This window comes from Sitodiplosis mosellana, unplaced genomic scaffold (assembly GCF_009176505.1).
Source record: "Sitodiplosis mosellana isolate CC-2019 unplaced genomic scaffold, AAFC_SMos_1.0 Smas_scaffold_12, whole genome shotgun sequence".
In the NCBI taxonomy this organism is placed as follows: domain Eukaryota; kingdom Metazoa; phylum Arthropoda; class Insecta; order Diptera; family Cecidomyiidae; genus Sitodiplosis; species Sitodiplosis mosellana.
This window is the reverse complement of record NW_022595254.1, coordinates 1071760-1084950: the sequence shown is the minus strand read 5'-3', so window position 1 is coordinate 1084950 and position 13191 is coordinate 1071760. Positions and strand designations below refer to the sequence as shown.

The following is a 13191-nucleotide window of genomic DNA, read 5'->3' as shown; positions in this document are numbered from 1 at the left end:
CTATGGCCCGTGGCTTTACACAAGCATGTGAGCTATATTGATGCTAAATGTGTGTGTAGGATAATGCAATCAATGCCATTGATTATGTTCCGTGCCAATCATCGTTATGAAACCTTTCAAATCATTTGTTTACCTGTAGAACAAAAATCGATATATTTCCACCATTTTCCGCACCGGTTCATCATTTCAACACGAAATGGGTTCCTACGCCGCGTACGAGAAGAAAAGTGAAAAGGTTGTATTATCTGCTGTTGAATATGCGTTAACAACTCAAAATGAGAACCATACAGCAAAATCAATTCGAACCCCGGACGCATTTGTAAGCCGAACGAAACTCCACATGGAAGAAGACGGTATGGTTGTTGTGTGGATGGGGGTCCTTTGCAAACTTTCAACGGCTCTATTGGCAAACGAGTTGGAAACGAGATGAGGTTTGCAGCTGTATCATGTAAATAAGGATGCGTAAGATCTGATGATCACTTTTCATCTTTCTAATCGTCCATTAGAGATTTGCCAGCGATAAATGCTTTTATGCGTTCGGCAAGTATGTGGGTTCACGTTTTAAATAATGCAACAGCTCTGGGGAGCGCTGCAGCATAAATTTTCTCCGGCAATCTTCTTTCACCCACAAATGTGTCATATTTTGTTGTAGCAACGTTTCAGTGTGGAAACCTTTTTTGCGTGATAATATCGTAGCTAAAAACAGTGAAAAAGATGATTGCACCAAAAGACACAATGATAATTATATAAGATGTTCGTTTGAAAATATCGACCTCATAAAAAGGCCTCAACCATTTTTCGGAGCCTGGAAATTGAGAAAAAGAGCGGCAAATGTTATGGCGCACATTTTGCTTTCGATTTTTTTTTCATCGGATCGCAAACTGGAACACTTGTTAAGGCATGTTTTTTGGCAACAAGAAAATGTTAACAAAACAACTTCTTTAGACAACTTCCGCCGCAAACACTTTTCACAACGGAACAAAGTTTTCATCCGCAATCCCGATTTTTATTGACTTCTGAACTACAACATCATATTTTCGCCGGAAATTTCATGAATCGACGCCTTCTTCAGCACTCTACAGCTGCTACTGCTGCTGCTGTGTTCTTGACGTCAGGATTATTGGTTTTTGCTGCTTTTGATTAAAATGAGAACGTTATAACGAGGGAAAATATTTACTTGATTCGAATTGAAACGGACGCAATACTCGTTCAATGTTGTGGCTTACAAACTCCGCAATTTTCAATCACACTGACATTGAAGTGAATTAAAAATGAGAAATTATTCAAATAAATTGCATTACGGTTTGCCATCATAGAAGCATATACCATTCGGTATTTCATCTACGAAATTGTTTGGAATGTGTATTGTTGTATTTTTCAGCAACTTCCCACGTGTTCAAAGTTATACAAATTACCCAGGTGTTTTTTTCATTCTGCGTGGGAAGTACGATTTTATTATTGTGGCAGTTGATGCGTATACCGTCGTTAGTTTCAATTAACAAAATTAACGAGCGCTTGTTATATCATTCATGCTGGATGTGAACGCAGCCACCCATTTTCACATCAAACAAAGTAACACGTATGAAAGTGTGTGTGTGTGTGTGTGTATGCGGGTGCTCACTGTTCATATTGCGACAAATCATTTGAGTGTAGTTCACATGTCTAAAGGTATTTGATGATAAAAAATGTACTAGTTTCATCATGATGAAAAATACTCTGGGGATGCCACTCATTAAGAGCAAACTTAAAATTGACGTCGCTACGTATTTTTCGAATAGCACGAGTAGCTTTTATGAAACATAGTTCCATGAAATTGGGTCAATTATGAGGAGCAGGTGATTCTCGGGATACAGCGAATTTGCCGTTCAACAATTTTCAAAGCAAAACTTTAATAATACAAAGTGTAAGATTGCGAAATAAAGAGCGGCGAGAGAGAAGGAGGAGGTAGAAAACATATTTCCTGAAGCATTTGAAATGTTTGCTGGCGAATGATTCTCTCTATACTCAAATTGTTCTAGGAAAAAAAACGGTTAGTATTTTTATAATGTCGTCAACTTCTTTGTTAGCTTTGACTGTTTTACCTGCATTCTATCAATCATTAAAGTCTGATATAAATTTCCATTGAAAAATTTACCGTTGGTCTAGATTTCTAACAAAATATTCAAGCGAAGAATATTCTACTAAGCCATGTAACAAATCAAAAATTCTGTTTGTCTGTGTCTGATTGAAGCTGGAGTTAAAATAATTTTCCAACTACATAAGTTCGTTTATAGTTTCAAATTCAATTAATAATGTCGCAAATATTTCCTCTCGTTTGGATTAAACGTAGCTTCATGTTCATCCATTTTTGAATTCAGAACTCCTCGGAATCAAAAATACGTCTCTTCACTTGTGTCGGAAAAGTTATTTTATGCAGACGGATTTCGTGTGTGTATGTGTGTGTCATGCTTGCGCATAATTTTTTCGTTCCATGAAGTTGGTCTTGCTGCCACTCCCAAGGGAATCCTCTTATTTCTTTTAATCGTATGATATCCGTAGAAGGAAATCAGAGCCTCTTGCGATTTACACACATGTAAACATTGACGCTCTTCGTTTATTCGTCTCATCGCGTTCGCTAATCTGCCAGCGAAAAATAAGGTTTCTGTAGAAAATTGATGATGCAACATGAACACCCATGTAAATCTCCTTAGTCGATGGTGCGTGTTTTGATGATAATTAATAAAATTAGTGTAGTTTGGAGTGTGTGCGTGCGCGCGTGCAATATTTTCATCGTAAAAACGTTGATGGAACACAATATTGATAGTTATGAATGATGGCACGGTGCTTGAACGGATAAATTCATTTTGTTAAGTCTCTGTCTGTTGGTCGCCACGTCAACTTTTCTTTTTATTAGCGAAGAATTTCCGCGCTGTAAAATTCTTCTTATCAGACAAGCGCCAGTGCTGTGCTGTAAAATTTGAATGGAATTTCCATGTTTGCATGAGAAAAACTAGCGAGTGAGTGAGCGAGCGAGCAAAAGAGAAAAAAGACTATAAACGAAGATTATCTCTAATTAAATTGCTTATATGCCAAACCTTCAATCAACCTCTTACCCGCTGATGGGTTTTATATTTTGTTGTCGGGCAAAGATTTATGGCAAAATGTTACGAGATAAGGTGTTAAAAATGTTTAAAACACTATATAAAATTCAAATAAAAACACAGCATTTGGTATTTCAACCATTTGCTCTATGATGACCCCCCCATCTGTCTACGGAAGGGAAGAATGAAAAAAACAAGAACTTAGCACTTTCGAAAGCCATTCACACTCGTAAAATCATCATTAAGCCAACTCAACAGTAGGGAATTCTCAAGAAAATTACAGCTATCACTATGATGGTGTTGTAGTCCATCCTGTATTTTATGCGCTAAAAGTCAAAAAGATATTCACTCCTAGGTAGTTCAAAAACTCATGATAAAACGGTTGTAATATACTGTGGTTATAGGAAATGCACATTGAACAGTGCACTCACCACTGTGTTTAAAATACAACAAAAAGGAAGGAAAACAATGAAGAGCATTGCATACGGTAGTGAAACGATTTCGAAGCTTCCGATGCATATTTTGTTGTGATTTTATGGTTTTGATTTGTAATTTGGTGCAGTCAATAAGATTTCACCTTTATGAATGAGCTATTGTAATCCGAATTAAAATGAATAAAGTTTAATGAAAAGTGATGATATTTTTTTCTACATAACAAATACTGCGAATGCCAAGGGGGGAATCACTCAGCTATTACTTTGCTATTGGCCACTATTGCTTGCAATTAGTTTGCTATTTGCTATTACTTTTCTCCATGCAAATCTGAAAAGTAATATCAAACTAATAGCAAAAATAAAGTAATAGCAAAGTAATCGTTGATTTTTGGACATAATAGCAAGTTAATAGCAAAGTAATAGTTACACAAAAAATAATTGCTATTGCTTTTGAATTTCAACTATTACTTTGCTATTACTGCAATTACTTTCTAGTGATTTCCCCCTTGGCGAATGCACCCTGCACAGGGTTTAATGAATTTCACATTCCAGTATTCATAATACGTGCATTTCTGGGAAAACTACTATTTTGTTTTTCACATGGAAGCATAAAATCCCCATAATTGAAATTAAATGAGCAAAAGTGTGTGAAACATAGTTGTAAACACTATGAGAAGCAAACTTTTTACAATATCTAGTTGAAATTGAATAGGAAACTGCTATTCATAAAATTAATAATCTTTTTCCAATGTTTTAAAATAGCAACAAGCCTAAGCTATTGAAATACACGCGTATTTTCATCAACTGGATCCCGATGAGTTTGTTTAAAGTGGCTAAGGCTATCACAAAATTTATTGTGGCTACATCACAAACATGTATTGTTGTAAATTGCAAGCATATTGTGCTACAGTCCATAGAACACTGAAGAAGTTATGGGAGGATTAATCGTATTATTATTTTTGTACTATGTCGAGATGAGTTTGAATTTTAATTCTCAGGACTCGAAAAATACATTATTAACTTCCATATTATGCTTCAAATTTAATATTGAACAAAAATTCAAACAATTCATAGAATTGAGTCTGATGCACACCGATTCTAATTTTCTGAAAATAATTGATAATTAGGTCATTACGAGACTCAATCTCGTGGAAGAAGATACACCAATTGCCACGAAACTATATTCATTAAACGAAATGCAATTGTGTGCAGGCTTTGTTATGCGCTTAATCCATAACTCTGAATAAATTCATGCGATAGATTTATGCGATAAATGTGATGCGCTCGCTTTGCGGTGAACGAGGTCTGTTGCTCTTCACTACCGCTTAGCGATGCGTTCACTGCAAAGCATGAACGTTCATGCGTAAACAACTGAAGAGCAACAGACTTCGTTCACCGCAAAGCGAGCGCATCACATTTATCGCATGAATTTATTCAGCGTGATGGATTTAGCGTATAACAAAGCCCGATTGGGCTACTTCAAAATAACACGACCAATTTTGGTGGATTTGAGTGAAATACGAATATATAATCACATAATGCTTTTTCAATATATTCCGTGATTCAAAAATAAACATTTTTCATAGAAAACGTATAATGGAAGTAGTACTTTGGTCCGGTTTCCCGGGAAAATGCGGAAATATAATGACACTAAGCTACTTTTTGGGACGTTCCAATAAGCCGAAAAGTCAGCAATTCGCAGAAGGTAACAAATGATACGCCATAATTTTGATTTCGTGTCACATTTCATTGTATATAGAGCGAATATAGCTATAGTTAGACTACAGTATAGTCTATTCATGTGAAGTTGTTATGGAATGAATGAATGAAACACTTCAACAAAGAAGCCCACGATGACTATGGCAATATGAATAGCTGGGATCATGATTCCTATCTTTGATGCTTTCCTTTGATAAAATCTGCTGAAATGATAAATGCTACGTCCAAAAAATTTACGTGAATCACTTACAAAGTTTCCGTATCCTTTCACAAACAAAGAACAGTGTTCTCGGTTGTATCTGCAAAGAAAAGGGAAAAAACAATCCTATAAAATCATCTTAATAGAATAAATCATCTTGATAGAAATATCAGAGGACGGCCTTTGGAGGAGTACGCAATTGTGACGATGCATGCACCAAGTACTTGGTGGTGAGAATCGCAATTATAAAATAAATGCAATTATAAATGTATTAAATAGAATACATGTCATTATATGTATCGCTTTGATAGTGGCGCAATGTATCGTATATAATACATTTGACAAATCCCACCACCGGTGGCGTATTGTATGCTCACTTTTGACGTTTCCGTATTATAGGCCGTCCTCTGCGAAATATGAGACGCATGCTCTTAAAAAGTCATTCATAAAACAGAGAGCAGCTGACATAAGACACATAACTTATTAATCAATCAACCTCATAACAAAATGGTGCGTTTGCCCCATCTGTCATCAAATTAATATAAATCAATTGATTTGTTTGGTGTTTTTTCTTCCATTTTGAAATCAATTAATCAATTCTTTGGTGTCAATTAGGCGATGATGTGAACATTGCATGCGATACGCGTAATACGCATTGACACCGAGCATATCCTTCGATAGCTAAATGAAAAGGGATGTCGAATTATTATTCAAGATTCATCGAGACACACTAGAGAGAGAGAGAGAGAGAGAGAGAGAGAGAGAGAGAGAGTGAGAGAAAGTAAAAAAAGAGACCAATTGTTCCATTCTGACGAGCACGTTCATTGTACGCACTTTAAATTGCTTCGCATCGATGAGATGTGTTGGCTGTCAGTCTTTTGCTCCATCTTTCTCTCTCTCTCTCTCAATTTTTTTTCTCATTGAAAAATTCGCTTGTTCTCTATCTTTCAACAATAAAAAATTGATTATTCATCGTCAAATAAGATTTGACGAAAGATGAACGATATTGTAGTCAATGCCAGTGGCAATGTAGCCAAATGCCATTTTCGGCGGCATGTTCCCCCATTCAGCACATTTTTTTTTCTTTCGCTACATTCTTTGTTTTCCTCTCGGGCGCATTTTATGTTGTTGTTGTTTTCGTTGCAAATTAAAAATCGTATTATCAGCTTTTATTTCTTTCACGTTCCATATCCAACGCCCATATACTTTTGTCCTTCCATCGTTCATTGTATTCGAATGTGAATTCATCGTCGTCATTTTTTCCGATTGAGCGTTTCTTTTTCTTGCTCTTGCTCATTTCCATTTTTGAATTATCATCATATTTTTTATGTGTAGATATTGCCATTTTTGTAGGCGTTAATAGGCTGGAATGAATAACAAATGAGAGAGAAAAGGAAACGAAATTGGTCGAACAAAGTGAAAAAGGATAAAGTCAACGAAAACGAAGTTACTCTCCAAAAATGTTTGAAGGGAACGCCATTTCAGATGGCATAAAATATTCGAATTCTGGCATTGGCAACGTTTGAAGCAGCAACAGCAGCTCAGAAAAATCGTCAAATCTTGTTTGAATCGTTCGTTAATCTTCTTCGTCACTCACGCACCACTTAGAATAATCTATTGTTCGAATCATTTTCACATTTGGCAATTTTATTTTTTCGAAAAGTGAAATGAGCTGAAAACGAAAGTATTTCAATTTTCGCTTCCGCATCGAAACGCATCATCAAGCAGCATTCAAGAATATTTCACGCTTTTCTCTCTCTCTCTCTCTCTCTCTCTCTCGATTACTTTGCCGATCGATTTTTGAAAGGTTCAAAGCACTTTCGGCACTGCCAGAGAGTGATTGGCTTGGATGCAAATTGGATTTAATGCGAAAAAAGGCGCACATCAACCGTTAATGCTGAATGAAAATGACGTGAACTTCCCCCTCATTTTCTGTTAACGAGCGAAAAATTATGACAAATGAACAAGAAAATAAAACGCTCTCTCCCTGTCTCTCTCTCTCGCTCTTTTGCCATGTACCTCGAGAATCTTCATTATATTGTCGTCTTTTTGACGCCAATAACGTATTCCACATGTAAAAAGTTAATCTGCAGAAGTTCCGTTAATTTTCATTTTCGTTGAAAAGTTATTTGTTGGCAGGCGCACATTTGGGCATCCGTTACACGTGCAATACATGACAGCCAATGAGCAATACGAGACAGCCAATGAAAATTCCATGTGATTAAAAAGATTTTTTGGTTTTCAGAATTTTCGTTCATGAAAACCGTGGAAAAAAGTCAACACATCGCTTAAGTTGAATTAATGAGCGCGTGTTCAATCGCCTGACATATGCGAAGGGAGGAGAAAGAAGAAAATACTTTCCAAACAATTTGAAATGTTCCCTGTTGCCGTTCAGACACTTGCACGGTTCAATGCCCGATGAAAATCGTGATGCAAAAGTGTCACGTTGATGAGTAATTGTTTATTACGTATTTTTCAACTGAAGACGAATCCGCCCGATAATTGGCCTCCGAAATGTTTGTATATTGCAACAATGAAACTCTTCGCACATTTTTCATTCCGATGAAAGTTTATCTGAAGCGAAGAAAAAACAATTTGCACATTTTCATTCTCACAAATAATTCTTCGGGCGAAACGAGAGATAGAGAGATAAAGTAAACGAAAAGTCAAATTCCTTGTTTTTCTTCGTCTCCGTATTCTTCCTTTTCTGGTGAAACGAGACTATAAAGTTACAATGTTTCGTTCTCTATTGTTGTTGGCTGTGTTACACACAGTGGGAAAACGCCGCCTAATAAGTTGCTATTTACAGTCGTATGCGGCACCGCCACTATTCAGCAGGATGCAATTTCATTTTGATTGGGTTGTTGGTGACTTTTCAAGCGTGAATGGCAACAGTACAATGCAAACGGAAACTATCGAGAAAATTAAGCAGATGCAATTTTTCGCACACTTCTCAAGCGATACAAATCACAAAACCGTTACACCAATACGTAGGAAGAGGCATTGTGTTTTAGCATGTGCGCGCGAACGAATGAAAAGTGTGTGGCGGCAAGATGGCAAGAGCAAGCGAATTCCACTTGAAACACATCAAGGCAGTTTGTTCATTTTATGAATGCTTTGCGAAGCGCATTTTTATTCCTTCGAATTTTTTCTGGAGCAAATCCGATTTGCAGCCTTGTAAAACAGCAATAAGCTTAAATGATTTCCGTTGCAATCGTCATCATTTGCCAATTTCGTGCCATAAATAGGTTTTCTTTGTTTCGTTACGTAATTCGTCGGGATTTCAATCGTTCCTTTCAAAATATTTAACAGCTAAACTTGCTGCTAATGCCGCCACTTGGCTTTGTTTGCCAATATTTCCTGTTCGATTCGTCTATTTTTCCTTCTGCATTATGTGTATATCGACTATCGACACAGAAATAAATATCCGTACGGACTATTGCGTTCACCTAGTTTCAAGTCAATGGATTTTCATTTGGAAAGCAAAACAGAATTTAAAAAAGCAGCAATTCGACGAGTGAAAAAAAGCGGGAAAAAAACTCGCGGCAAACCCAACTCAAATATAAATAAATGGTTTCGTTGAAGAGAAACGACTTACTCGCTGAAAAAGTGCAACAATGAGAGAGTAGCAAGCACCACCGAGATATGAATTGGTAGCATTGTACATTGCGGCAAAGTTTGTCGAAAAGGTTTCCTTTTATTTGAATTCGATAAATGCGAAAAAAAAGAACGAGCGAGCAAGCGAGCGCGGTCTCGCTACACAAACACTAATCCCGCCAATTGTTGTATTCGCACACGACGCGAGAGCACGACATTCAATTTTTGCAATTTTTACTGTGTTTATAGGACATTCGAACACGACAAAAATCGGCAATAATTTCAAATTCTATTGTTATGTTTCCCATCCATTTTTCATTCGTTATCGAATACTCGCAGCGATTACATGAACATTTATTCTTCGTTTCTTCTTATTTTTCCGTTTCGGGCGGCGACGACCAATTCCATTCGTTTCCCTCCAAAATTGTGTGTGTGTGTGTGTGTGTGTGTGTTGGCTTGTGATTCGTTCGATGGTTGTTGTTCTGGTTGTTATGAATTTTTTATTTTATGACCGTGTTTCATCGCATTTGAAACATATCTAATGATTGAAAATGTGTGCGCTAGGTCTGTCATCGGGTTTTCATGCGCTGTATTATGACACGAGATTTATGGCAAATTCAACGAAGAAATTGTTTACAATCAACCTTTAATCACATAAATACATTCGATCGATTCCGTTATTGCATGTCTTAATTTTACTTCATACGTTGTTTTTCATTGTTATTTTAAGTTCTACAATTTTCCGTGTGGGTTTTGGGAACCGTTATATATGGATATGACTCTGAATTTATGCAACTGCTCAGAATTTACTCGATAATTTGAGCGTCTACACACGTTAACTCCTTTTATTGCATTTCGGAAATAACTTTCAATACTTGTAATAATGTAAACACGTTAAATGTTGAACTCATATTATTTGTTCAAATATTATTTTCAAGCAGACAACGTTCTGCTTTTCCTAATTTGAATATCGAAGGTAATTTTCTTTGAACAACGGTGAAAACGGTGCGCAAAAATTGATCCCATGATTTGAGTTTATATCGCTTAATTTTGAACAATCTCTTTTCAACTCGATGGTATGAAACTGCAACAAAGCGGATAATTGGTCTTGTGAATATACATTATGACGTGTAGATGGAAACTTGACGCTTAATTGTAATTTTAGCAGCTGTTGTCTTAAGAAAAGCCAATTTGATGCACTTCTGTTCATGTTGAAAGGTGTCAATAAGTTTGCATTTACCCTAGATTTGACCAAAATCCGGTGTTATACATGAACTTTTCATAATTTATTAAAATTTTAAGTCATCATTTAAAATTAACACCATCTTTCATTCAACTTTACACCAAATTCTTGATTAATCGAAGCGTTAATTCAAATACTTTTTCAATAATCATGACGATACTTCAATTATTAAAAAAAAAATTCTCATTTCCATGCATCAATTTGATTTCAAACAAATTCTGTTCAAGTTTGGTGTTCCGGAAGCGTTCGAATAGAGTTTTTAATTAATTTGTTCAGAATATTGGTTTTAAAGCTCATAATAATTGATTGGCTGGGTAATAAATTGAATGAAATGTATTCAGTAGTAAATGGTAAATTGAATTAAACACCTTTGGGCTTTTGGGGGAAAAAAATCGTTAGGGATTTGGTTCGAAATCGAATTGAACGTTACGCAATATGAAAAATGTTCATTGATTTCCCTTCAAATGAACACATGTCCAATGAATACAAATTAATTTTACTCAGAACCACAAATAATTGATGGCATTTCTGAAAAGTAGCCAGATCAATAATTTTTTGCCTAGACATCACCGTACAATTTTGCCGTACAATCACCGTGTTAATTGAAATGTTTTATGATTTTTGAGCGATTCGAATTGAAACGTAACAGAAGATACAGACAGTTAGGATTTCCCATTTATTTCTTCCGAATTTCCACTAAAATTTATGGAAATGTTGAAATGGAACAATAACAGCAAATAAATATTTGACTTTGTGAGTGGTTCTTTTGGCTTGAAAAAAAGATGCTTTTTGTGGTGTTTCGTTCATGTTTTTCAAACGCATTAAATTACTTTGGGCTTTATGGTTGAAGCTTGGGCGTGAACAAAAATTTAAATTGCGCCGCTCTTTTCATTTTAACGTGGATCAATTTTTTGTTTTCGAATCACAAACAAACAAATTCTGCATTTGTGGGGTTTTCCGTAAAAGCTCAATACACGCAGCAAAAACTCAACATGCAATAAAATATTGAATTTGTGGAAATTTATGAAACGGGTTGTTTTTTACCGCTCGGCGTTTGGATGCATTTTCCATGGCTGTTGTCAGCAATGTAAACATCCAATGTGCACACACCACTTGGATTAAGTTGAACTCTTTGCAATGCATTTTGTTATCGAACGGTCAACAAAAAAAAACGAGCCAAATGGCTGTAAAAAATATCAATTCTATTTCCGGTGCAGCATGGATAATATTCCGTATATATAACAATTCATCGACCATTGATGTGGTGTGGAATGTAAGCCCTAAACACTCGACCAGTGACCATTTATAAATGTTTCTGCATCGTAAATTTATGTATGTATTCCACGAACTCGTTTGAATTATAGATTCGGAAAATGAATGTTTTACGTTTGTGAACATTTGAAAATGCACCTCAAAAAATTCCAAACGAAAACTACACATTTTAATAAATGTACATTGTACAAACCATTTAATTGCATCAAATATGCACGGTTGTTATGCAAATTGAATATTTGAAATTTTTCATTATTTGCTCGGAACGAAAACGGTCTGAAATGCGGCGAGAGAAATATTTTGCGGCCAGGAAATACCAATTTTACATTTTCCAACAATATTTTCGATTATTTTTCAACCACCAAAAGCTAATATTGGTTTAAAGTAATCGAATTACGGTCTTATTAATGGTTAGTTAATTAATCGAAATTTTTTGAATTGGCATAATGAACCGTCCATTTTAGACTGACCCCATATCAATAGTAACTACTGGCGCTGTACAAAGCCGGAAAAAACACTTGAACTTGGTTTCCCTTTCTATCTTTGTGTTTGCTTTGGTTTCTTTTTTGTTCGAATGTTTTTTTCTTCAACAACAAAAAAAAGTGTGACAAGAGTTTTACATTAATTCGTGTCGAGACGAGTGCTTGTTTTAAGGTGACTCACATTTCGCTCGTTCCACCCAAAAAAATCCACATAAATTTGCCGTCATTATCTGAGTTGTCAGAGATAAAGCCATATTATTTGCGTAGACGCTCGATGTTTGTGTAATTAGATTAATGCTTTTATGGCACAGCAACCATAAACAGCAACCTTTTATAATACCTCGTCGCAAACACGCATTGACCATTTCCCAAATGATCTGGCGAGTTAAAGTGCCGAGCGTTTTTATTTCTGTCTTTCTCGCTCGTTCTGTCGTCTTGCTCCTCATCGTCGTCGGGAGTACGACAAAAATCGGCTGGAACCATTTAAAAAAAAGCTCAGATAATCACCGAAAAGCGCCAGAACTGTCGCGCAAAATACAAATTCAATTCAATTTCAAGAGGGTGAATTTTGGCCATAAAATCCAATGACCGCACCAATTAGACGACACAGACGATGCAAAAATGGCGAGAAAGCGGTCACTGGTTGTTTTGAATGCGTGTCTTTGGAGCGTCATTGAAATGAGCAAGGGGTCGTTGACAAATGCGTATGAGCGTGCTAACGACCCAGATAAGTGGGAACTACAGCGTTTTCTAAAATTGCCAGTTATTTGTTGCTCATCTCACATCTATTTTGGCCAGATCATACACCTGTGTTAGAGAGTCAAATGTCAATTCCGAACACTGTTTTCATTTTGATGATTTAGCTCAAGCATTTTAGCCGTGCCAAAGTGTAAAATTTCTATGAGTTTTCGAGAAAAACCACACATTCAGTGTGGATGCTGTAGCAGCACACACAAACAACACCAGTCTCTAAGTAGTGTTACATGTCATACCAAAAACCTAGACCGAAACACATGCTTCACGGTTTCACTACATTTCGTATGCTTGAGCATTTGTGTTCACAACTATATGCGAGGAGAAGCAACGGATTGCACGAGATTTATTCGTGGCAACCAGAAGAAAAGGAATGAAACTTTTAATTGGATTAGAGAATTTATGTAGGGCA

General features: G+C 36.1%; 1 protein-coding gene across 5 annotated transcripts in view; it reads right to left on the bottom strand.

Annotated features, from left to right (window-relative positions):
- Nucleotides 1-13191, bottom strand: part of LOC129567842 (uncharacterized) — a 268094-nt gene that overhangs the window by 82624 nt on the left and 172279 nt on the right. For all 5 annotated transcript variants that reach the window (XM_055445201.1, XM_055445198.1, XM_055445200.1 and 2 more), the window contains one exon: nucleotides 5484-5532. The gene's annotated coding sequence lies outside the window, so the exon portion shown is untranslated. The remainder of the gene's footprint in view (nucleotides 1-5483; nucleotides 5533-13191) is intronic.